This window comes from Corvus hawaiiensis, chromosome 8 (assembly GCF_020740725.1).
Source record: "Corvus hawaiiensis isolate bCorHaw1 chromosome 8, bCorHaw1.pri.cur, whole genome shotgun sequence".
Classification (NCBI taxonomy): domain Eukaryota; kingdom Metazoa; phylum Chordata; class Aves; order Passeriformes; family Corvidae; genus Corvus; species Corvus hawaiiensis.
In genome coordinates, this window is record NC_063220.1 from 32,208,250 (window position 1) to 32,234,095 (window position 25,846).

Genomic DNA, 25,846 nt, shown 5'->3' on the forward strand with positions numbered 1-25,846 from the left:
AGGTCTGACCCTGCTTTTGGTTTTTGCAATGGCTTTTGTTTAAACAAAACTATGTGAAAAGAAATACTGTTACACTGCTCAAGACCTAGCTTCCTATTTGTGGTTGGTTGTTCCAGATAGGTAATGATAGAGCATCCAAAAAGCTTTCTATAATTTTAGGACAAACAAGTAATCAAGATACTTAAAATGTCAAGACCACTTATTCCCTCAGAAGAAATGTGAAGTAGTCCTTATTTCCCCAGATAAACTACAGTCGAAAAAGAAAAGCGACAGGAACCAAGGGAACGTCCTTGAAAGCTGTGTTAGGGAAGTTGAGGCTGGATGTCAGGAGAAGGTTCTTCTCCCAGAGGGTGGCTGGGCACTGAACAGGCTTCCCAGGGCAGTGCTCACGGCCCCAAGCCTGACAGAGCTCAAGGAGCATTTGGACAACACTCTCAGGCACAGGGTGGGATTCCTGGAGTGTCCTATGCAGGGCTGGGGGTTGGACTCAAGGATTTTGATGGGTCCCTTCCAATTGAGTGTATTCCATGATTCTATGGAACGTATACATATCTCCATCTTTAGTAAAGATTGAAATATGCTTTACTAATTTAGCAGTACTGTTATTTTACCCCTTTTTCATTAACTGTTTTCCCCGTCAAATTCTTTTTATATGTTTGTTATGATACAGAGTATGTTACTGCCTCAGAAATCTCTTTGGGGGGGTTGTAGGAAGTTTAAACCCCTAAAGACTCTCTGATCACGTAAGGTCATAGCAGCAGTTACAGTGCTGATCAAATGCACTTTTTACATCCTCATCCACATCTCAAGTATGGTATCAGAAGCTGCTTCAAAAGAGCAGGAAGATGGAACTTCTTTTAGAAACTTTCACACTGCATATCTACCAGACAGAAAGAGTCTTTCTAAAGGAACATCAGAAATAAAAACTGCTAGTATTTGCTGTAACATTTTCATTATTGTCTCCAGTGAAAATTTTCAAGAGATGCTTTCACTGGCCTCCTTTAACATCTTATTTCTGCCTAAGAAGCTGATGCATAAGAAAGAAATTTAACTTTTGGATGACTGCAATTCTGAAGTCAGCACATTCTGTTCAGTTTCCCTGAGTGAGAAGGACCTTAAATAAGCTCTCACTCCTGTGCCCTTTTTGATCATGGTGTTAGGATGGGCCTGAAATCCAGCCAGCTTTCTTATCTTTTGAGCTACAAGTGAAAATTAAGACCCACTGTAGAAACTCACCTTGTAGACAATGCTCACATCTTTGCTCTCAGTAAATGGAGACTGATGCTGTTCAGCAACTGTTCAGGCTGCTGTTGTAGATACCATTCAGGTTCAGAACAAAAATTAAGTTTCAACCCCACAGGCTGTAAAAGTTGTCTGCAAGTTACAGAACATACCTTGAAACAGAATGAAGTTCAGGATGTCCAGTGGACTAAGCAAATTCCAAGCCAAACTGCTGCCAGGTAATCCTTGCAGTTTATTGCTATGTATTCTACAGACAGAGGCACTAACTGGCTGTGTGGAACAGGTACTGCACAGAGCATGATTTATTCTGGTCCCACCCTTGTTCTCCAGCAGTAGGACAAGAGTTACAAGAGGGTGGCAGACTCACAGAAAGCTAGAAACTATTTTAGATCAACAAAGCAGCATTATTCTCCTTCTTCACAAGTGCCATGCTAGATGCATTACCTCTACTTTTATGTTCTGGCGTTGGATTTGTAACTTACAGGGATGCCAGTGGACCATCCCATATACTCTTGCTTACACTGAGGAATGGCAACGCTTCTGTAGGAGCCTTGAATCCAAAAATGTTTGACCATTGCCATTAGCATCCCAGGCCCTTTGCTTTTTCTAAGGGTAGGAAATGGTGCTACTTGCTCTCTTTAGCGGAGTCATAAAGAATAAAGGAATAGCATTTATGGGACTTCTTAAATTGCTGAACATATTGCCAGGGAGTAGCTTGTCTCTAAACCAGTGGGAAATACCCAGCACAAACAGATGGCCAATCTTCATTCAGCTCTATGCTGTATAGCACACCACAGTTGTCTCTCTTTTCTCTTTACAACATTCTCATTTCAGTCAGATTAGTGACGGGGCTGTGCACAGCAGCCTCTGAGTTGCCTGGGCCCTGCGTGGCCATCTTTGCAGAACTACCTGGCCTGTTGCTTTAGACGCAGAGAGTATTTCTTCCCCTCCTTTGCCAGACCACACAAGACAGATTTGTCTCCTGCCAATGTTGTTATGCTGGGATTCAGCTTGTGAGAACTCTCCTGAGGAATAAAGGAAGGAGAACAGACTATTAGCATAGAGCTATTTTCACTTTTATTCCTGAGGACAGACTCAGCCTTCCTGATTGCCTTGCCAGAGAATAGACACGTTTGATCAGGTACGTCACACTGATGTGCAGGGCTCAACCCCAGGTGTGTACTCAGGAGGAAGTGTTGGATGCAGCAGCTTGTCGTGAATGCAAACCTGTGTGTACTGCTGGGATTTGCACACACATGTGCACACACACCCCCCCTTTGTCACGATCCGCTAATACAAGCGAGGGTCGTGATGGTTTGTTTATAGACCTCAGAGTGCAAAAGGACACAAGGGATTTCAGTTTTAATCAGAACAGTGCACCTTTATTAAGTGCCCACAACACAGTAATGCGATAGAGGAGAGAGAGAGAGAGAGAGATAAAGGAAACAAAGTAAAAGGGTAGAGAGGAAGAAAGGGGGGGGAATAGCTATCAGTGGATGAGACGAAGTCCTCGTGGTCTCCTGCCAATAGATTTGTCTTCTTTTCATGGGGAGATCTCGTCTCAGTTATTCTAGAAAGTCCCTTTATAGTCCTTTTCAGAAGTGAGGGGCAACTGGCCAAGAGGTGGGGGAAATCTACAGCCATTGTTATGAGGCCCGTTGCTTTGGGAAACGGGTACAGGACAGGCGTACAGGACAGGCGTACAGGACAGGTCATTCCTTTCTGCTTCAGCGCAGTCCTTCCCGCCTGGGCAGCAAGAATGGCGCAGTCCATTGTGACGTGCACTAATTTCCCTCAGGAATGTGTACCAGTTCCCAGCGGGCACACCCATAGGCAACACTTGGCAGACATCCCACCTCAGCCAGGCCAGGACTGCTGTGTTCAGTCTCTGTCCTTGGTGATGATCGTGAAGCAGATGAGGGATCTTCGGACCGTCTCTTACACCCTTTCACCAAAGAGTGCTGAAAACGTTTGATCTTTACTTCTTCCCCTTCTGGGACCAGCACAGTGGCATAATTAGATTCAGGTTTTAGAAGTTGTCTCAGCTGTACCATGCAGTATTGATGTGGTAGAGTGGACAAAGTCTGTGTGTGTGCAACTGAGAGCCCATAGCAGCTGGTTCACCTTATAGAGGCTACAGGATTCTCACTGGAAAAGGAGAGGCACAGTTGAGGTTCTGCCAGGCTATTCTCTCAGATGTGGTCTCAGTGCCTCACCAGGACACCATACCAGCTGTTTCTACCAGGTATCTCTTTTTTTTCAAAACAGTTTGCAAATGTCTCCATTCCAAAAAAAACCCCAAACAAACCCAAAAACCCAAATCCCAACCTTCTTGAAAATGTTTGCCAAATTTACCAAAGAAGGAAGATGATTTCAGCCAGATGTTCCTTTATTTGTTGTAAAAAAATCAGATGTTGGCTACATGAACATCTTCTGTTGTTCAAAGCCTACACTGACAGTTAACCTCTTAAAAACTTTTAAGTAAAACTCGTCTGCAGAAATTTTCTTTTCACCAGGCTCTGAAAATGTCTAGGTTTTTTTGTTGGTGGGCTTTTTTTGCATAATGTATTCTATACCTCCCTGTGGTCTTCAAATTACCGAGTCATCAAGGAGGCGTTTACATACCTGTCAAAATAAGTGCATTCGGAGATGTCAACAGAAAAAGATGCATAAGGATATAGTTTTTGTATGCAGGTTGCAATCTAATAAAAACCCAGTCTCTTCATGTTCCAGGGTTTGAGAGTATTTATCATCATAAGCAAGTAGCAGAGAGAGGCTGGGCTGAGGAAATCATTGTCACCAATAGAAAACAAATATCCTATGAGAAAGCAGGTCTTTGTAAAATCCCAGGTAAAAACTGTTGACAGTTTCCTCTGTGTCTCTTAAGTGGTCCTGACTTAAACCAGCCCCATAAATTAGGGTGCTCAAGGACAGTATGTAACAGAACAGTCATTCTGCCAGCTCCTTGTGAGTGCCCAGTAAGGGTCCCCTCATTTGCTCTGAAAGCAGCTGGGTGAGCTAATTGTGAGGCTAAGGAAGCATTAACAGGTTGCAGGAAATCATTAGTCACCTCTGCAATATACCTGCTAAATTATGAGTACATTTAAGCAAAGCTGTTGCTCTCAGTCCTGCGGTGCAGAATACAGGCAAGTTCAAGGCTCTGTATGTAATCAGCAGATGTGTGTCAGTAATTAAAAAGCAGCCACCTCTTTCAGTACCAAACCAACACAGAAGAGCAGCTGGAAGCAGGCTGTGCTTCCATGATTTACCTTGGCACACCAAGCTGATCTGACATGCAGCACAGGATCCAGTTCTTTGAAACCACCCATTATGTGCTAGAGCAAGTCTAAGGGGATTTAAGTTTTCACATCAAATGTCGAACAGCAGCTGATGCTGGATCAAGCATAGTGGCAAAGTTGGACAAGGCACTGAGAGAAACTATGGTACAAAGCTAACTCTTCAGGGAAAAGAAAAAAGTAGATTATCACATTTGAATCACCTTGTGAGTTTATACTGAATCAGTATTTTGAATGTATGTATGTGCTTTCCATGTTTTTCACCTGATGTAGGAGCTCTAAAGCTGGTTCATTTATAGTTTTCAAGCATTGCTTGGGTAAAATAGTTTGAAAAAGTGCTGCTATGTCAAGTGGAAAGTCTTCTAAATTAGTCTTGACTATTGTGTGCTAGATAAACCTTTATCATTACTCTCTTCAGCTCCATAAACAATGGGAGGAGTCCCTACAGAGAGAGCAGTAACAGTTGGGTCATTTGTGGTCACACCGAGCAGTGCTTGACTCTGCGTGGATTTCCCTGGAAATCTGAATATACCCAAGAGGGTGAGGCAGTGATTTCTGCCAGACTGGATCCAGAGGGAAGAAAGCTGCTCATTAGTTTTGGCCAGGCAGTAAAGGAATATCTGCACTGTTCTGCTGTTGATGTTCAGGCTGTCTCTCCGTGTTGGGTTGGGCTGGTGTAGAGTTAGTTTTGTCACAGTAGTTTTTATGGGCTGTCTCTCGGATTTGTGCTGGAAGCAGTGTTGGTAGCACAGGGATGTTTTCATTACTGCTGAGCAGAGCTTACACAGGGCCAAGGCCTTTTCTGCCCTTTACCCCATCCCATCCCACCAGCAAGGGCCTGGGGGGCACAAGAGTCAGTAGGGGACACAGCCAGGACAGCTGACCCCAAGTGACCCAAGGGATCTCCCTGACCATGTGGGGCCATGCTCAGCACACAGAGCTGGGGGGGGACATGGGAGCACCTGCCTGTCCATGGGAAGTAGGGGATGAAGACCTTGTTCTGCTTTCCTTGCATGTGCAGCTGTTGCTTTATCTATTGAACTGTTTTTATCTCAGCCCTGGAGTTTTCTCACTGTTACTCTTCCAATTCTGTCCCCCATCCCACCGGGGCAGATGAGTTAGTGGCAGTGTGGGGCTGAGCTGCTGGCTGGGGTTAAACCATGACAGTCTCTGAAGGGTAGCCTCAGGATATCTCACCAGTGTGTTTCAGGCTGAAGAAAAGAATGGTTGTTTAGCATCTGCGGACAATACTTCTTTCTTTGGTGTGAGTTACCAAGACCTGCCTGAAGCACGACAAGTGCTGCAATTGCTTAGAGAAGAAAAAGGGGATATGAAATGTATAATGAGAAGGGATGAGTGTGGAGAATTAGTTCTGGTTTCCTCCTGATGCACATGGTGTGGTAGGAAAGAATTTGCCAAGATGACACACTGGGAGCAGCAGGGCTCACCAGCACTCCGAGAAAGCAGGTTGCTGTTTCAGATTCGTGCTCTCAGACACTTGTATAGCCAGTCACATGTTACTTTAGGTACATGTTTGTATAGTCAGACAAGCATCCAGGATTAGCTGTACATTTTCAAAGCAAGTTTCAAGGCTTGATGCATCCTGTGGAATCTGTCTGGTCCATCAGTCACTGTGGACAAGGAAACAGCATTATGGAAAACAATCATATTGGTTCTTGTCTGCCTCAGTCCAGCTGGTGAAGCACCAACTGTGTAGGAACACTTGGTCCACATAGAGTGCGTTTGGGACAATGTGCTGCTGAAATCTAGAAAATCAGGGTGCAAATGTGTGCTCTGGTCATTTGACTGACTGATGAAAACAGAATTTTGCCAGTGACTGGACTGTACATATGCCCTCTCTTATAAGAGCTCGTACTGTTTTCCATGCTGGAAGTCTTGAGTTGCAGTGTGCCTCTGCCAACCTCCCATGCCAGCCCCTGCTTGTCACAGCTCAGTCGTGGCTCTCAGGAACTCTAGCAGCTGGAAGTCCTCCCTAGAAATCTGATGGCATTTGTACTGCCTTACAGCGCTGCTGCCAAAGTCAGAAGGTACAGGCTGAAACCAGCCTTGAAACTGGTGCTGGAATTTTGGAATTGGAATTTTCAAAGCCAAAAGGTTCCCTCAGTACTGAGATGTGGTCTGCTTCTATTATAAAGTGCAAATACTGGAAATGTAGTATTCAAGTCATATAATTTTTTTTTCAATGCTTTAATCAGAATGTTACCAACATTTCTAGTTTATTATATATAACAGAACAGAAACACTGGCCTGTATCCTGCACTTACCTCTTAGAATGCAAGTATCATGAAAGAGGTTTTAAAGTATTACATGTTTTGGTAGCATTTGTGGAAATCAAACTTTATTCAATATAAAAATAATATTATTCCAATAAGTAAGTTTTATATAGTTGAATAGTATTGTTATTTAATTTCTACACTAATTATCCAGTATTTTCTCTGCACTTGCGCAGCTATGGTGTCACAGCCAATGAAATAAAGTGAATGTTTAAGTTTATATACACATGCACACTTCAGGTTAGCAAATGAAAAGTACCTGTTGGATATGATGCTGCAGAAAATACTGTTTAATTTTAGTCCTTTAATTAGTGTCTTAGGCTGAAACTTGCCTCCCATGTGTTTGTGTCAATGCTGAGGGGTCTCACTTTGCTGCTGCCTGTGCCTCTGACGGGTGCAGGGCCCAGGCTCTTGTAGGATGCCAGGTTTTGTCTCAGCTGTACCCTGGAGTTATATGGAGGTACTCAAGGTGTAGTTTGGCTGCCTGGGGATGGTGTCATGCTGTGGGGAATTGTTTTTGAGAGCAGTCAGCCACTGCAGAGCTCAGGGCTGAACCCTGAGCCTGTAACCCAGGTCCTGTGTGTAATGGAACTTGCCTTTATTTTTACTTCATCAACCTTGCAGTACCAAAAGGGGCCTACAAGAGAGCTGGAGAGGGGTTTTTTGTAAGGACATGTAGTGATAGGACATGGAGTAATGACTTTAGCTGAAAGAGGGTAGGTTTAGTTTAGATAATAAAAAGAAATTCTTCCCTGTGAGGGTGGTGAGGCCCTGGCACAGGTTGCCCAGAGAAGCTGTGGCTGCCCCATCCCTGAAGTTTTCAGGGCCTGGTTGAATGGGGCTTGGAGCAACCTGGGAATAGTGTAAGGTGTCCCTGCCCATGGCTGGGGAATTGAAACTTAGTGAGCTTCAAGGTCCTTTCCAAGACAAACCGTTCTAGCATTTTGTGATGTTGGGGCCTTCAGTAGAAGTAGAAGCCCAGTCTTCCTGAAATACCCTGTCCTATGTGCCCAGCATGACCTGAAGCAGCATCTCGTTTCTTTTGCTGCCTGCAACATCCTGAGTACGACAGCAATTTGCAATTTACTCTCTTCTGCTTCTGCCACATCCTTCATTGCGAAGCCCAGGCCCTCACTGCAGTAGCATCTGTGTGAGTCTCCAGTACAGAAACAGAATTAAGGTTTTTTTTTTCCTTTGCAGAGCAAGGCAGTTCTTTACAGAAGGCTCAGCATGGTTAGCTCACTGGTTTACATGCACTTGTTTGCTTGTATGAAGGCTTTTTCTGTCGATGGGAGGAATGTTTAGCATCTGATTTTCTGAACTGAAAAGATTTCCCGTCTATATAATTAGCCTTATTTATACAGTTAGAGTTAACCACTAATTGCTAGGGGTTTTTTTAGTTTGCTTCCTTCTATGCAGAATATTCATCAGACAGCTCATATTGGAAAGTCGGAGATTGAACAAGATTGTTGTTTTTCTGCTTTTCATGTTCCTACAAGGAATGTGTTTGTCACTGAAGCAATGAATTTTTGAATGTTACCTAAACACCACTTAATGTCACCATTTTTTCCGGAGTGACATGATGATGAATTCCAGAGAAAAAAAGTGTCTTAGTTAAATTTCATTACATAAATAATCCAGTTGTGCCAAGAAATTCCATAATGACCTCAAGACTTAGCTGCTGCCAAATACACTGCTTAGCATTAGCCACTCTTCTTGAGATACCAGAGTAATACACAATGAACACTGCCAAATCTGCTTTCTCTAACACTTAATGTATCTTTTTTAAACCTAATTCATTGTCTGCAAACAGCATTTGCTTTTATAATAGTAGCATGTGTTCATGCTCTCCATTGTCCTCCTCTGTCTCTCTAGCATGGTAGGGGCTGTTGTGCATCCTGTACTTAGAACTTAATCATTCAGTTATCCAGTACAAATAAAGTAGTCTGAACATGCTGGTGAGCGAGAGCAGTCACGCTCAGTTACAGAAAAAGACAGTCCAAACTTGAATGTCTTATAATAATAATAATAATAATAATAATAATAATAATTTACCAGGCTCAAGATAGAAAGCATTTAGTCATAAACTGGATCATCTTTATAGAAATTTGAAAGATTTTAGAGATTGTGTAAGAATAACAGTGGAATTATTATTATAAGAAATAGCAGAGTTAGGGTAATTGCTTCTTTATCCCTAATTAATCCTGGCAAACAGAAACAAGGTGAGCACAGTGGAATCTATTTAGCTGGTGGTTGTTTGCTTTCTTCTCTCAGAGGAACCAGCTCTGCAAGGCTTCACTCTGCTGATCTTCATCCCTTGTGCTTTGTTACACACCCTACAAGGCCTGGAGGGGGCTGAACGGTTCTGGGAGAAGCAGGCAAACTGCAAAGGCTGTGGAAGGCAGAGTGCAGCAGTGTGGGGGCTGTGGCTCATTCTCTGCTGTGCTCTGGGCCTATGCTCATTGGCCAGACATGACCTGTCAGGGCAGCAGAAGAGAATAATCAGCTACCTGCTCTGAGGGAATGGCACCTTCCCTTGAGTCTGCCTCAGCTGCCTCCTGACCCTTTGCTCAGGTGGGCAGTGTCTTAAAGGCTTTTAGGAGGCTGAATTCAGTGTAGCTGATTCCTGGCTCATTAAATAGGAATAAACAAAACTTCTCTGTTCCTCGTATCTGTAAAATGGAAATGACAGCGTTAAGAACTTCGGATGAAGAGGTTCTGCTGAGGGATGTTATTTGTGATGTTTTAACACAGCAGTGAAGGCAGAATTAATGGTCAGGCAATTTAAAGACTTGCAGAATTTCCTAACTGAGAGTGATAGGAGTAGTTTAGCTGCAGTAACTAAAAATCAGCCATTGGTACAGCTGTTATTACTGTTGCTACAGAATATATAAATCGTGCTGCTTCTGTGTTGTACTTTGGTTTGCATAGCTATACACCCGCTCCCAGATAAAAGCACACCTACCTGTGCATGTGCCCCTCTTTTTGTGTGAGAGCTGATCTGTTAATATCCTGACTTGTTTTCTACTTAGGTGGGTACTGTCAATACCATCCATTAGCAGTTTGTAAACACTTCTAGATTTGCGTTTTCCACTACTTTTTATGGCTGCATGAGGCAAAAAGTATTTCTTTATGTTCAGTGTTTTTATTTGGAAAAGCTCAGGTTGCAGTGCTATCCCAGTTGTTGTTATTTCTCGCTAATTCTGTAGAGAAATTCTTAAGCTTCAGTAAATTCATCCAGTAGGATATGGCTGGCAGCAGACAAAAATTCTGGTATTTCAGGTGATCTTGTAAAAACTGTCAGAACTGTCATTAACTCATAACTCCCTCTGGAGTGTCTCTATGTCTTTTCAGGGCTCTGAGATCAGCCTTCCCGTTTTGCCAGGCTGAAACTTCTCTTTCACAGCATACTTATGGCATATTTAGCTGTAGCTGTGTAGTTCCCTTTGTTCATGTCAGAAGTGTTAACAGTATTGGACTGAATTAAGCTTTACTAAGACTGCAGCAGTTAGGATCTTCAAATGCTTTTCTTCAAAGCACTTCTTCCTCATAAGAGAATTGGGAAAAAACAAAAGAAGCCTAATGCTTAAGGATTCCTGTAAAGAACTTGATTGCTGTCACTGAGTGAACCAGCCACACATATCACACTGCTCTGCAAAGTTAAGAGCATCTTTTTTCCTCTAAACTCCTTGAAAGCATGCGTGCCTAGAATGGGTGCTCCAGGTTTGGACAAGCTTGAGACAGATTTAATGTCCTACATTCAGAGCTCAGATTCAAGTGACATTATGAATAGCCTAAATGAATTACCTGCTTCAGTCAGACTGGATTGTCATATAAAATGTTTTAAATCAAATGAAGCACAGTATTTCAGTGAGAGGTGGTGGTCCTTACCCCTCTGTCCCTCTTGGAAGGTGTAAGGAGTGCTGCGGGTAGTGTGTTGCAAGGCTTGTTTCCCCAGGATAAAGCAGCCTTGGAGGGGGTTACAGCAGCCAGGCTCCTCTGAACAGCTGATAAGCAGCTAGTGATGTGTTATTTCAGGTACCTGCTACAGGAATATACTGGAGAAAATGCTTTGTGAGGTTGTGTAGTTTTGTGCTGCTGGAGGACTTAGTGTCAGTAAAAGCTTCATGTGAATGAAACCTCTGGCCAGCTGCAGTTTGTGCTGACTTCTTCCAGGCTGTAGAAATTCCACAGCAGGGAATCTCCACTCCAAACTCTGGCTTCCAAATGGGATGTCACAGAAATAAGGATTATTTGAAAACCAAAGCAGTTCTGAAATCTGGTGAGGAGCCCAAAAATTGCCGAGGTAAAGCTTTTAGAGAGTCTGCTGTGAGCCCAGTTCCTGTGTATGGCACACACCCAGTGGCCTCAGGGCTGGAACTGGGGCACCCTCTGTTTCAGGTGCCAGCTGCTGCACTCGAATGAAATCCTAGTAGGACCTTTGTTTCATCTCCTTTCCAGGGTGGTGTCTGCTTTCTTTACACTTGTTCATCATTTTTAGTCAAAACTGGAGAATTCTTTGTTTCTTCCTGGCAGTTGTACACTGCAGCACTTCTCCCCTCCCTGCCCCTGGATAATTCCCATGACTGTTACAGGTGCACTACTCAGGGTGCTAAAATAGCTCATTAAACACAGAAACTCTCTCTTCCCGTCACCACTGTGTTCAGGATGCCTTGAATCTGCTGGTTTGTGGCCAAAAGGCTGCCAGCTTCCTGGTAGTGAGGACTATTGATTTCCATACCCAGTAAATATCTTGTAGGCGATTTTTCTTTTTAATCATTGTTCAGTGAGCACAGCCAGACACAAATAAATTGACATAATAGTTAAGGCCTCCTAACAGCTCCACTCCCATCTCCTGAGGCCTTTCTTAGCCTCTAGGATTTTATAAAGATTTATTTCCTCTAAAAATAATTGCATGATAATCTAATTACTTTGTTACAATTCTTCTCATAATTAACCTTGCTACGTTTCAAACATAAGAAAGAAGTGAGATGGAACATACCTATATTAATGCTAGAACGATAGAACACTATATTAATCTGAGGAGCTTATCTTTTATTTCTTAAAATTACTTCTGGTTTTCTAATTTTTTTAGTCTTGTTGATATGTTCACTAGCTATCCTCTCAGCCACTGCCAAATAAAAATAATATTTACCTGATTTTTACTGTACATCAGTAAAACATAAGTGGTATGAACAACAAGAAGGAGCAGACACATGGGTTTATGCTATTTTAAATGGGAATCTGCTAAATCAAATCCGCTAGTGTGAAACAAATATTGATAGGCCTAAAGTGTGGAGTGGAAAAAAATTGCATGCTGCAAATTCACTGTCTTGTCTTAGTTTGTAGGCTGGCTACTTCCTTATCTATTTCCTTTACTAATACAGGAATTCTTGAATTCTGGTTTTCTTTTTGTTCAGTTCTGTTGTCATTTCATACAGACAGAGAACGGCATGAAAATCTCCTTGGAACAGATGTAATTTTATTCATTGTTCATCAGTATCTTCTGAGTAGTCTTGGTTCCTGAGCATTTCAGTTTCTTTCTGCAGCTTTGTGTTTGGCGAGTGGGTTGGACCCACCGATGGACTTGCATGAGCAGAGCTTCAGGCAAGCAGATTCCATAAGGTGTGTGAAATATTGACTGGGACACATTTGCTTTTAATTCTCAGAAAGCATGGTTTGTACAATGTAGTGACACTCTGAGGATCATGGAACACGATAAAAATAAATGATCTGAATACCTAGGATACTTCTACAAATAGCAGTAGAGATCCCACTTCACTGGCTCTTAGAATGTAGGAAAATGTTTTTTATTTTGTTCTCACATAGAGTGTTTCAAGGAAAAGTCAGGGGAATATATCTCTTTTTTTATGCAGGATAAAAATTTTTTTTGAAAGAGAACTGAACTCTGTTAATTTTGCTATCCTATATTCAGTATTTAAAGTCTTTTAACATTTTTTATATAAACTAGATGTTTTGGGGGTTTTCCCCTATTATTTTCATAATAGAAAATATGTTACCTTTTGTGAGGAACTCAGTCTATTGTTGTGGATAATTTTTTACAAAATTCCAGTGGAAGATAACAGAGCTCTGCCCCAGTTCTCCTGCTCTTCTCCAGTGTGGCTCCTGTGTGCAGTTGGAGCAGTTAAACCCCCCCATGAGCTGGGGCAGTACCGGCAGTTCCTGCTTTTCCAGCAGTGGCACTGGGAAGCACCGTTCTCCTTTCAGGGCCTACTATATTTGATGAAATTTCCATGAAGACTTTTCAGAATATGCAGCTTGAGGCTTTTCAGCTGAAGGAGTTAAAATGGATGTTTCCAGTCCGGGAGGGGAGGGGTATGGAAGCTCCTGTTCTCGGTGCTGTCAGCTGCAAAGCTGAGTTTTATAGCAGGGAAAGCCCCAGGAAGGCAGCAGCCCTTCCTCTGCTGTGTGCTCCAGCCTGGTGGCAGCACAGGGGCAGCAGAGGCCGCCGAGAGCAGGCAGGGTCCCCGTCCTCTGCCCTCCCTGCAGCCGCTGCTCAGAGCACCGCCAGGCCACTGCACAAATGCAGCTCTGCTCCCGCAGCTCTGGGGCAGCTTACATCTGCACATACACAAAGCACAGCTTGGCTAACGAAAGAAATGCTAACTGGGGTGCAGAAGGATGTGCAGAGTCAATGAGAGGAGTCAAAAAGGATGGTTTTCCCCACTTCTAACTTCTCTAAAAGCTACTGTGAAGATCAGCTGTGGAAGAACTGAAAGGTTGTTTAGGCCTAAATCTCGAGCGTCTCTTTGTGGATGGAGTGCCTCTCTGCTTGATTTTAGTGAAAGTGCGTAAGATAAAATTAAGATCACAGTTGAGGTAAAATACAAACCCACTCTTTCTTTAGTATTTCAGGTTCTTCATCCAAATCTTTTAAACAGGAAATACCTGAGAACACCTGAGAAGTCTTTATGGTGCAAAAATAAATTTCCAAAGGTTTTTTTGCCACTAATTACCAGGTATTTAAATCTTTGCCTTTGTCAGGAAAACTCCTTTGATAAATGCCGTTCTTCCATGTATGTAGATTCTGCCTTGGCAGATGAGAGGGAGCGTATCTGTTTCCTGCTGAGAGCGTGCCCTGTGTACTGGGTACGGATGGGGGAGGGCAGAGGTCACTCACTCTGCCTGGGACCCTGAGGGTGCTGGAAGCAAACCACACCCCTCTCTGTTTCTCTGCTTGTATGTTTTACCTAATAAATCACATCAGTCACCTTCGTCACCTCCTTGTTCTTTAAAGATGTACTGCTCTTCACTGCTTTTAAACATGTCTTTATTCATTTGAATCCTTTCTTGCTCTGTATCAGCTGTTCTTTTAAGTTCCTTAAGGCTAAGGACTTGTTAGATGCCTTTGGGTATACAAATATAGCCTGGATTTTTGTTGTCAGTATACCTATTGATGCATCTAGAAAATATTTTGACAGATAATGAGGCAAAACTTCCTTCACAAAATCTGTTTCTGTCAATGCCAATAAATATATTTGTCTATAAAGGCACTCACTCTGTTCTTTAAAATAGTTTCCACCAATTTGCTTGGCTTTCTGGTCCATGTCTGCCAAGAACTCCTTTGGGATCAAAGCAAATTTAAGCCAGAATTTAAACAACACCATTGGTGGTTAAGTCTTGAGTTTCTTTCTGCTGTAGATAGTAATATGGTGCTGGTGGCTTGTTGCTGTTCATTTGCTCATCAGAGTATTGTCTTTGAATATCTTCTGTCATTAAGTTTGATTTGAAATAGACTTTCTTAAATACTGCTGTAGAGGGAGGAGATTCCAGATTAGGAGTCTTTCCAGTGTCCTCTACCAAAAATGCATGATTTTTTTTGTTCCCCATCTGTGGCTTTATTGTCACTTAGCACTTCTTCTGTATCTTCATTATTTTATGACCCTAAAGGTTCTCAGCAGATTTCTTCCATCTGTGTTTTTTATGCCTTTTAAAAGCTGTTCCCGAAATGTTTTGTATTTTTGTATGTCATTTATATTGTATCTGCTTGAACTTATGGTCCTTTCTGGTTTATTCATCTGGACATTGAACCTCTTACTTTGCTGTTCAGCAGCACTGGGTTCTTTAGGCTTCTCTTAGGTTTCTAGAAGGTGAGATTTATTTGCGAACAAAGTTGTCTCTAAACACCCTTCCTGCTGCCTTTAAGAATTTTACTTGTTGTTTAAAAAAAAAAGAAAGAAAAAGACAAACCTGGTCCAGGCACTGCTTCCAGCAAAGTGAAGAGTGGCATCGTCCTCCCTCTGGCTGTCCATGACCACTCTCCACTGGGCATAAGTGAAGCTCTGCCATCACTGTCTTGCTCCGCAGTTGAAACATGACAGTAATAGTATTTTTCTTCTTGCCCAGAATATCAGTTTCATGGGATCACAGCTTATTAAACTGACTAGAAGGCTTGGCCAGTTTTTACTCTCTAACATGTGATTCTACTTACTGCTTGGTACAGCTTAGTCCACCTTTTGAGATATTCTTTGATTTTCATGTTCTGGGGGCTCTGATTGCTTTCTTTCTACTAGGCATCCTGTATGTTTATTATGCCTCTATTTGATATAGTCAGTTCAAAGTGTGTAGGGCAGCAAGGCAGGCAGGTTCCCCATCGTACTGCTTAGATGGCTGCAGAAAAACATGTATAAGTTATTTTTCATCTCTGTAAAGCTGTTTCTTTTATGTAGAACTGTTGCTTTTCTTTGCTGCTTCCTATTTGATTATTTCTAGCTTCCACCCTATTTTTTATATAAATTCTTTTGACTTCCCCAGTGAGCTTTTCTGCACCCATCAGCATTCTTCCACTTCTCTCTTTCAGCAGCATTGCACAAAGCTGCCTGTGTTCCTGGTGAATTATCCAGCACTGTAGGCTGCAACTTGTAACTAAGGTTCCTGACCTGAGAGTGTAGTTACCTCTTAGGAGGATGATTTCTCATGAACACCATTTCCTGTAAGAGCTTGGGGTGGGTCGGACGGTCGGGACGGATGGAGACGAGAGATCTCTGAAGTCAGATCTTGGAACATGCGGTTTATTGCAAAGGGCGTGGGTACAGGGGCACTGCTTAGAGCTGCCAGACTCAGCTCGGAGCAGGCCCAAGAGAGCAAGAGAGTAAGCGGGTAAGTAAAGAGAGAGAGAGAGAGAGAGAGGAATGAGAATGAAGAAGAAGTAGTAGTGATGAAGTCCTGGTTACAATACAATAAATCATCTTCTGTACTGAATATTCTAATTGTCACTAACCAATCTAATACAAGATACAAATCCTATAGCATTTACATACAGCCTATAAGAGTTCTTCTATTACCATAGAGTGTTACATCTTAACTTCTAAAAACTACTCTTTGGACCCCTTCTGCTGAGCTAGTAGGGTCTGCTCTGACCCTTGGACCTGCCTGCAAGCAGAGGGTATTGTTCCATCAAGAGGGGATTACCTTCAGTCGGCCATACCATTGTTTTCTAGTTGTTCAGTAACTAAGATTTGGTATTTCAAAAGTGGCTTTCATTTCGATGTCGCTTATAGTTTTCATATTCCCAAAATCTTTTGTCAGGCAATCATATTTATAAGGCTTTCCTGTTTCATCTTCCCCAGCAATTTCCAGCTCGGGTCAGGACCCTCCTTCTAGCCAACAGGGGCTGCTGGCCTGGAAGTGTTGGCTGCTGGGCTGGGTCTTCATTCTGCTCACAGTCTCAGCCCCTGGGGAGCTGCTGTTGCTGCATCTGTTGAGCAGTGCAGGATATTGTTCACACTTTGGAGTTTTTAGTTTCCCAGTCAGGTGGGCAGCGTGTCTCAATTCATCCCATCAGCGCTGGCTAGTGGACTGCTGCTTGTTTCCTTATTGGAGCTCAGACTGACCAAGACAGCAAACTTCTTCCCCCTCTTTCTGGCAGTTGCTTTGCAGGCTGAAAGCTTGTATCTGCTAGATTCACTTTCCACGGAGCACTGCTAATTGTTATGGCAGAATCGGGGCTGAAGAATCCCAGGCAGACCTCTTCACACACACTGACGTGTTTGATATGTTCTTGACATTCATAGTGTCTCTGGTAATTTGCCTTTTACACAGAAGGGCACCTCAGCAAGTGGCTCCCCTGTGTCTTCCCTTAAGTATGTTGTGGTGTTAAACAGCTCCTTTACGAAACCCGTCGGATTGCATCAGCCATGAGATTGTGGGTATAGCTACCCGATGTGACAGAACAGTGCTTGGGTGTGCTGAATAGTCCTTATTGCCTGCATTTGGTGTATTTGTATTGAGGGTCTCTCTGCTGGACACAAACCATGGAAGAGGGATTAATTCCAGAGTCCCAAAGTCATTGTCCATAACAGGAGGTTTGTACTATCAGGCAGAAAGCACCAACTTTTTATTTTCAGAAGAAGGAATTTCGGTCTTGATGAGAAATCATAAACTCATGCAGAACACAGTTCATTAAAATACAAATCAGTCTGGGATCACTGGTGAGGTTTGCCACCTGTGTGCCTTCCTGCTTGCCTAAGTGGATCGTGGGTCGTACAAGTATGTCAGGAAACAGCTTACAGGGACACCTATTTTAATACCCAAGGTTGAACATCTGCCTCTCGTAATCAGTCACTGTCCCATTAAAAATCATTTCTGACAGTCAGTCAACCAAAAATATCCTGAGAACAGCCTGCTGGTTGGTTCAGTAGGAGTCTGTGAGTGGAAAGAAGCCAGTTAGTTTCACACAAAATACCGTTTGGTGGTAAAGCCTCACTTTTGTTGCTGGCTGGAACAAGTACAGACCTTCTCATGTTCCTCACTCTAATTTGGCATTAATGAGCTCTTACAGACATGGCCACTGTGTTTATACAGTTGTCTCTTGCTTGTTTCTACCAGTCTGTCTTAGACCACATTGGAGTTTTGTGTTTGCTTTTTTTTTGTGAATCATGAAGCAGCTGGCCAGGGCATGTACATGATACAGCTGTGTATGTGTTTCTAAATTAATATCTGCTTCATGAACGCCTGGAGGAAATCCCTCTGTTCCCTCAAGTGTTTCAAGTCTTACAGCTCAGTTGGATATACAAATCAGTCTGATTCCCTACTTCTGTTCTTTTGAATTTAAAATTGTTAGCTTTTCTTTAGGCATTTCAGAAAAATGTCAGCTCTCATGGACATTATAATTTGAAACTAAATTATGAATGTAAAATTGTTGAGAAATAATGAAAAGTATCTGCCATTGTGTACCAAACTGGCTGCACCAAAACCCCATAACATGCCATGAATATTTCTTGGATTTTAGCTTTGGTTTTGACTGCAGCAATTGCACATTTGGAAATGGCAATACTTGATCTGTTTGAAATGAGTGTTAAAAATAGTTGCAGTTTTCAGTATTGCAAAAATAGCTTTAAAATGCGAGTGGTTGGATTTTTCATTGTCTGATAGTCACAAATCTTCTAACCTTTTAGAGTCAGATTTCAGGTATTATTTTTGTAAGCTAATGCTGTTATGTATTGTAAATAAGCAGACTTGGAAGACAGTTACAAATAATGTTTAAAAAGTCACCAAAGAAAGCACTCAACAAACTAAAAATAGGTTTGTTTTCTCCCTATTTGTTTTTCTTCTGCTGTTGTTCACAACCTTACAGGCAACATTCCTCCCATCAGAGGTTGAGCACAATGCAAATCCCTTAAGAAAAAACCCAAATGCTCAGGTCCCAAGATTTATCCAGTGCTGCTTAATTCCATGTATTATTTTGCTGTGGCTGGAGTAGCAAGGAGTTCCCCTGCAGTCAGCATCATCGTGGGGAAGTACTCCTGTGCTGGCACAGGAGGACAGATCTGCTCCCGCGCTGCAGGGCTGCGGCAGCGTCTCTTCCCCATGCTGGAGCGTGGCAGAACAGCTCAAGGCACAGGGAGCCCTGCTGCCCAAACCCCCCAGGCACTGTGAGCAGCTCGACCTGTGGCAGTTAGCTGGGATTGCAGTTGGAAGGATGCTGCTGGTGAGCAGAGATAAATTCTGCCTAAAATGTATTAGAAGGCTTGAACCCAGCCTCGTCTCTTTCAGTGAAATGTTCGTAACCCACACATTTAATAATTCCCTCACACTAAAAGTCAAATCCAGCAGTACAAATAAATCCAGCAGACAGCTTAGAACAATGAAGTCCAACTAGATGAGGAGACAGGCAGGGTTTATGTTTTATTTACCTTAATAGATTTGTGAAGCGAAGTCCTGTGCAGCTGTTCTAAAATTTATGGAATTCATTTCTAAAGCAAACCACTTGGATGATAGACACGGCTGTGATTTCAGTTGTGTCAGTGCCAGGAAAGCCTTTGGTTTTGTACTGCGAACACTCTTTAATAACAGGTCTTGTATTTAGCCTTTTGGCTTCTGAAAGCAAATTGCTCCCTTCTTGATATGCAGCTGATGGTGATGCAGCCTCCTGGTTTAGCTTCAGTTCGTCATTGTCCCTGGCTGTCCATGTCTTTGCTGCCTGCGCAGCGAGGCCTGGCAGTGGCACAGCGCAGCTGAAGGAGATGGTCTGAGTGCAGCACAGTGTCACCAACTGCACCTCTGCTGCCGTGCCCAGCACAAGAACAGTGTCAGTGTGATTGCCTCTTGTACACAGATGGCCTTTTAAAATGTGCTTAAACTCCTGATAGATTTCCAGATATTTCCAATTGAAAGCCTCCTTACAAATACCCATTTCAGGGAATGGGAGCCAACATTTCCATAATCATGTTTGGTCGTTCACACAGCCATAATGATTGAATATAATGAGGAAAACTGGCTGTGCTAAGGCACAAGCATTAATTGGAAGCAAATGCCAAAAAGATGTTTTCGTAATGAATGCATCGGTATTTAAGTAGTTTCCCATCGCTTTAATATCAAAAATGTGCTGGGATCTGCCAACTCACTTGGTAGTCTTGGATAATACCAGGGAAGTTGCACACAGTCAATGGCTGTAAGCAGCACTTTTACTCTGCACACTTCTCAGGATCTGGGCATTCTAGCAGCAATTGCTTGCTGCCTTTTACAACCTTGGCAGCAGGTGTCAAAGTGGCTGCAGTTTTTGTCCAGGGAAAGTGCTGTCCTGTAATTCCAAGGGACACTTGAGGACACCACTCAGGATAGCAGAATAGGGACCTACAACATTTTACTGGGCCCTGACTGTGTCTCCACGTAGAGCCCACTTCAGTAAAATCTGCCTGCCTGTGGGGATTGCTGGGCAGAGTGGGATGTAGCAGTCACACGACTAAAGCTGAAGGTGCATGTTATTGCACGGGAATTGCACTGGTTTGTTTGCAGTGCCCTGGATACACATTGTGCCGTGGCACAGCAGTCTCTGAGGCACAAAGTAAAGCAAAGCAGGGCTGTGAGAGCCACTCCCATCTGCGCACCACAGTTCTGAGTGGTTCAAAGTGAAACTCTGGCTAGCTACAAAGCAGAGCTACTGAGAAGCCGTTGAAGATTCTGTAAGTAATATCGTTCATATCTCATGGCAAGTCATGTGCAGTTCCACCCATCAGTTTCCTTTTCCATTATACTGTTGGCGTGACAAAGTAGGGAAGTGTTGCCAGAGTTAATACTCCAATTCTCTTATCTGTGTCTAGAAAACTGGCTCACCCTGACCATGGGAATGTTTTGGATAGCATTTCCATCTTGTCTTACTGTCCACTCATGACTCTTTGGCAGACTGCCAGATCTTACATATTTTGCTCCTTCCTGCCAGATCTTACATATTTTTTGCTTTCTCTTGAGGCTGTGCCTGCTTTGTCCCCCTTGCTTTTTAAGTGGAAAATACTTAGTTTTTCCAGAGAGTTTGAGGATAATTCTCTCTCACATTTTTCTGTATTATTGTGTAATTTTCCTTTTTTTTGTGAAAGAAGGTAGTGCTTCAAGAGTTCCCAGAAGCTATGGCTGCTATTTGATTTCTGTGTTCTCTCCTGTTGTTGGGGGGGTTTTAAAGGGTATTTGTTGTAAGGCAGAGAAAAAAATGAAGGAAAACTGACTGTACTTGGGGGAGGGATTTGCTGTGAGCATTCAAGGAAGTAAATTATTTTCTGTTCTGGAATCCCATCATCCGTTAAGACCCGTCCCAGGTCTTAATTGACACTATAGCTAAATATGTCACACTAAGGAAGCCTAGTCATGTTCCTGTTTGAAAAGAAGTATGCACCCCGTGACATTATTAAGGTGCACTACAGATTATTTTTCAATAGAAAATAGCTGTATTTTCTCTAAGGTGACCAGTTAAGTAGCTTATTTCTTTTTCTGTCTACCTTGTGTAGATGTATCATATTACAGTGTTGTAAATGATGAAAATTAGGCTTAGTACTTCTTCCTTTCTTTAAAGTATGTTCACAGTCAGCGTTTTCAACCTGTAGCTTATACATAAGTCTAATGTGCAATTCTCTAAGAGAAAATGGGGTGCCTAAATGCACAAAATGTTGGAAAATGCCTTAAGGTATGGAACTGTGTTTGGATTGTCACAAAGTTTAAATGAGGTCTCTTGATGAGTGCTTTTACAAGAACAAAAAAGTCACAGGATACAAAGAAAACATGACTTGAAGTCTGATAAAAGATATAAAACAACAAAAAAGGAATAAATAGTTAATTTTCACTGGGGACGGAGATCACTCGCATGTCCCAGGGAGATCTCATCACCTACTCAGTAATAGTCTCAGGCAAGTGTATCAGGAGTGAGGAGGTATTTGCTTAATTTATGACATTATTTGTGGTAATAAAAATTAAAGCGGCTGTGAAGAGGTATATTGGGATCTCGAAATAACAAGTGATTAAGGGGTGAAATGATAAATGAAGCTCAGTGTTGATAATGGCAATTACTGTTCGTTGAAGAAGCAAGCCAGTCTTGATCTGTACATGTAACACAAAGGGCACTGAAGTGGTGGTTATTCCAGGCAGTTTTGGATAACTGTGGGACTGTGTCACTCTGGTGCTCAGTGTCCACATCTCAGATACAGTTCTGCCACCTCTCCCCTCTCAGAAAGATAGATGAGGAGCCCAACAAGGCTTATGGCATTTTTGAAGCAGTTCCATACAAGGAATGACAAAGTATACAAGTCTTCATCTTGAAGGAGAGAAAACTGAAGTGGTATGAAATAGAGAGCCTGTAAAATAATAAATAGAAAACAGACAGTGAGAAGGGAAGGATTAGTAAATGTTTTTTGTAGTGGGGATAATACTGGGAAGTGGATTTTAAAACAGAATAGTCCTTTTTCCCCAGACCCATTATTAAATTATGTGACTTGCTCAAAAATGTTGTGGATACCAAAAATAAAGGTGGATTAAATACATACATAATATGTATTTAATAATTTTAGATGTGTATTTATATAATTATTAATATATATATAATATTAATATATATTAATTATATCTAATAATTTTATATGTATTTAATATTTTATATATATATATGAAGGCAGGTTCATGAAAGGAAATCCTGTAAGAGGCTGTAAAATATGAAGATACCACATCTGGCTCAGGTAGTTTAAAGAGTTTGCTAGAGGAAAGATGAACTAGGCTTGCATCGGTTTTATATTCTTCTCCTGAACCGTCATTGTTAGAGATCTTGTGCTGAGCTGCAGGACCTTTGGGCTGACCAAGACAGCATAATTAATATTAATTATGTTGTCAGTAAAACATTGATACATGACAGCAGTGGCTGAAAAAACCCCAACTCTCCTACTGTATACAGATTAAAATCCGAACTGTATTTGTGCTGTAGCCTTTTACATTACTGGAGTGTTTGGCTGACAAGAGCAGCAGTGCTGTTCTGAACTGCCTGACTCTTTGGGCCATATTTGTCTTTCTCATTTGGAGGTGTAAGATTATTGCACTGCCGTTCTCTAAAACCCAGTGGCCTGTGAAGGTGGTTACAGTTCAGGTTCCCCTGGAGACCTGGGCTTGGAAGGCGCTCTGTGTAGAGCAGTGTACTCCCTTCTGTATTGAATCTGGTGAGCTGTGGAAAGCTGCATGACCTGCACTTGGCAGCCTGCACCATGTGGCTAAAAAGCTCCTGCTCTCACTTCGGCCCCTGTGCCTCTGTTAGGAGCTGTGCTGCTCTAGCAGACAGAGACCTTTCTGCCAGGAATGGAAATGAAAAGATTATCCTTCTCCATGGAGCACCTTTTAGTTCTGTGGCGATGCTGCAGTGAGCTTGCTGCTATTGGTTGTGCTCTTCGCTTTCCCAAGCACTCCAGCAGGTTGCAGTGCTCTGACTCTCAGGACAGAGCTGTTGATTTCCCTGGGAGCAGTGAGGTATGCAAAGGGATGTGTTTCCATGGCCGCTGCTAGTGAGCAGATGGGCTGCTGCTTCTCATACTAATTGGACTACTTCAGTCGACTGTGGCTTCATTCCCAAGTACTAATCTGACGAATTTGAGGCTGGAGCTCACAAAGAGACGGTTTACCATGACCAGGTGGTGTAGGCAAGTGCGGCTATTGAGGTGTTGAGTGGATTTTCTGTTTGTACAGATCTTCCTGTTTGGACATCCAATAGCCTCAAAGAGTCCAGCTGGAGTCCAGAACTCCAACTCACCCTAATAATCTTGCAGGTGTCCAACACAGATGGAGATGTCATGGAAGTGCTTTTGAAGTACCCCTCCCTGTATTAATACCAGCGTTTCTGTCTTTTCAACATTGTGCTACTGTAGCTGGGCTCCTGCCAGCAAAGCCAGCCAGAGGAGTCTTGGAAAAGCCAGGAGAGAGCACACACTAATGAGGAGAGAACAAAGACCTAAGTTTTGAGCAAATGTTTCCTGTTTGTCTGGAAGTCTGCTATCTGCATCTCCCACCCAAAGGGGAAACAAATATTCCAATTTTGTAGCAGACCTTCTAAAGGACAAATGATTAATCTGTTGGCCACATATTGCTGCTTACCAGATCGGAACTATTAGACACTGAGCTATCTTGGAAGGACTGTGAAGAACTGTGTTACTCTGTGTACAAAAATACCTTCACTCAAATAAAATAAGAGCTTAGTTGATAGGCAAGAGGCCTAGTTTGGGAATTTTTCCAAATCTATTGTTAGCACAAAAAATACCATCCAACCTGTTGGAACTTTCTGTTTAGGGCCAAGTATTTCTTCTTCAAGAGTTTGCAGTAGACAAAGCCTCTGACATGGAATTAATGGGTAATACCAGAGTTGGACATGGGTGATCTTTCCCTGTGGTTCTTAAGGATAGAGGAGCTAGCTGACATGAGAGCATCCTCAAAAACAAGCAGAGGATTGAAATCTGTCATCTTAATTAGTCAGAAAGGTATCCTTAGTCCTTGTCTCCCACATCCCAGCTGCCCTCCGTACTGTGTATTTACTCTTTGCTGGTGTGGCTTTTACATAGACATGGAAATATTCAGGGGAAAAGAAAATGGCGCAGTTGTGTGTTAATGGAGGCACGGGAGAGAGGGCAAGTTCCCTGTTCATGCAGAAGTGCTGACACGGTGTAGGGCTGCACTAACAAAAGGTGTCTGATACCTTCTCTGGAATAAAATTTCACTAAGAGGGGATCACACAACAGCAGAATGGAGACATGGAGATGCTGGGTATTGAACTGCTGCCACCTTCACCCTGCGAACTGCTTGGCCCTCCACAGTTCAGAGGGTGCTGCATTTTTATGTACACCTTCATCTTCTTGACCTCTGGAGGGAGACTTTTTGGCAACCTGTTCACTCCTTACAGGACAGGAAAAAGGCTCTAGGAATTGTTCTGCTGCACATGTTAAGATGCAGTTATACTGAATTCCAATAGAGAAATGTAATCATTGGCCTGTGTTTAAAATTCTGGTTCTACCTTGTATCCTTTCTTCCTGCTCTCACACACAGCAGGAGCTTTTCACAGTCCATTTCACTACAGCATCCTGGAGAAAGCTGACCTCCTGACCTTGTTTCAACTGTGCTCTTCTCTAATACTCTACTCATTTTGCTGGTAGATGAAATGAGCAGCTAGTGACATACACAGCCCACATCCTTTAGGGAAGAATTGTGCCATATCTGTGCGCAGTCCTGGCAGCTTCAGCTGAGAACTGCACAATGACAGGATCATTTTAGCAAATTTTTTACAGTCCCAAAAGGTATTGCAGCCATAAGAATCTGCTGAGGAATACAAATAGGACCGCCCATGATGTGAAGGACTTGGGACAGCCTCCTGCCTGGTGTCAGGTGCAGAGGAAGCTGTGCAAACACAACACTACCAGCATTGCTGGAACAACTGCAATAGGTCACTTGACAAGAAATGCGTTTTTGTCACTTACCAGTCATTACATTCCTCTACTATAAATGTGAGCTCACTTCCAATTACAAATAGATGAATGAAATGTTTCAGGGAAGTGGGCTCTTGGACTTGCAGCTTGCAGGAATACAGTGACCTTGTCCTGAAACTTTCTTTTTTTGGGGTCTCAAGAAGAAAGGTGGATACTCGACGGAACAGTCGGATTTTGGTTCACACATACAGATAACGATGAACACAAGCATGGACGCTGCCTTGTGGTTACAACAGGATCTGATTTTTCTGTGCTTGATGCTGTGAATGTGTTTAGAAAGCTTTTTATTTTTCCCCAATCTTGGGAAAAAGTAAATTAGTAAATTTTCTACCCCTCTTTGTTTTTTTCCTTTTCCCCCTCATTTCTATTTTGTAATCTTCACTGCTGTATAATTTGGTTTCCTGCCCAGACAGAAAAATTAGCGTTTCTGTCTAGGCAGGAGATCTTTACTCTTTCACAAGACAGTTGTTTAAAGCAGGGCGTTAGAGCAACATTTATCAATGTTACCTGCAGTACACACCCAGTCTAGGTAGAATCAAAACTCTGTTGTTCCTTATCCGTCACTTTGGAGCAGAGTAAAATACAGTCCCTGCCTGCGAGTGCTCACAGTGTGATTTAAACGTTGTTCAGAGGAATGCTGTAAAATGCTGCTGCCACTGTGCATAGACTTGTCTGCAGAGGCTCCTGATTTAAATTCTCTCTGGTGTACATGAGCTGGGAACTACTGCCTGGATGCATGGGAAACCTCAGAGAGATGGGGAATGCCATTCTGACTGAGCAC

At 42.6% G+C, this 25,846-nt stretch overlaps 1 long non-coding RNA gene across 3 annotated transcripts in view; it reads left to right on the top strand.

Annotated features, from left to right (window-relative positions):
• LOC125329114 overlaps nt 1-25,846 on the top strand; it is a 324,502-nt gene that overhangs the window by 98,552 nt on the left and 200,104 nt on the right. For 2 of the 3 annotated variants that reach the window (XR_007205046.1, XR_007205045.1), the window contains exon 1: nt 20,214-20,256. The exons of the other annotated variant lie outside the window; for it this stretch is intronic. This is a non-coding gene — a long non-coding RNA (uncharacterized LOC125329114). Of the gene's footprint in view, nt 1-20,213; nt 20,257-25,846 lie in introns of those variants that run through there. 3 annotated transcript variants of the gene reach the window in all.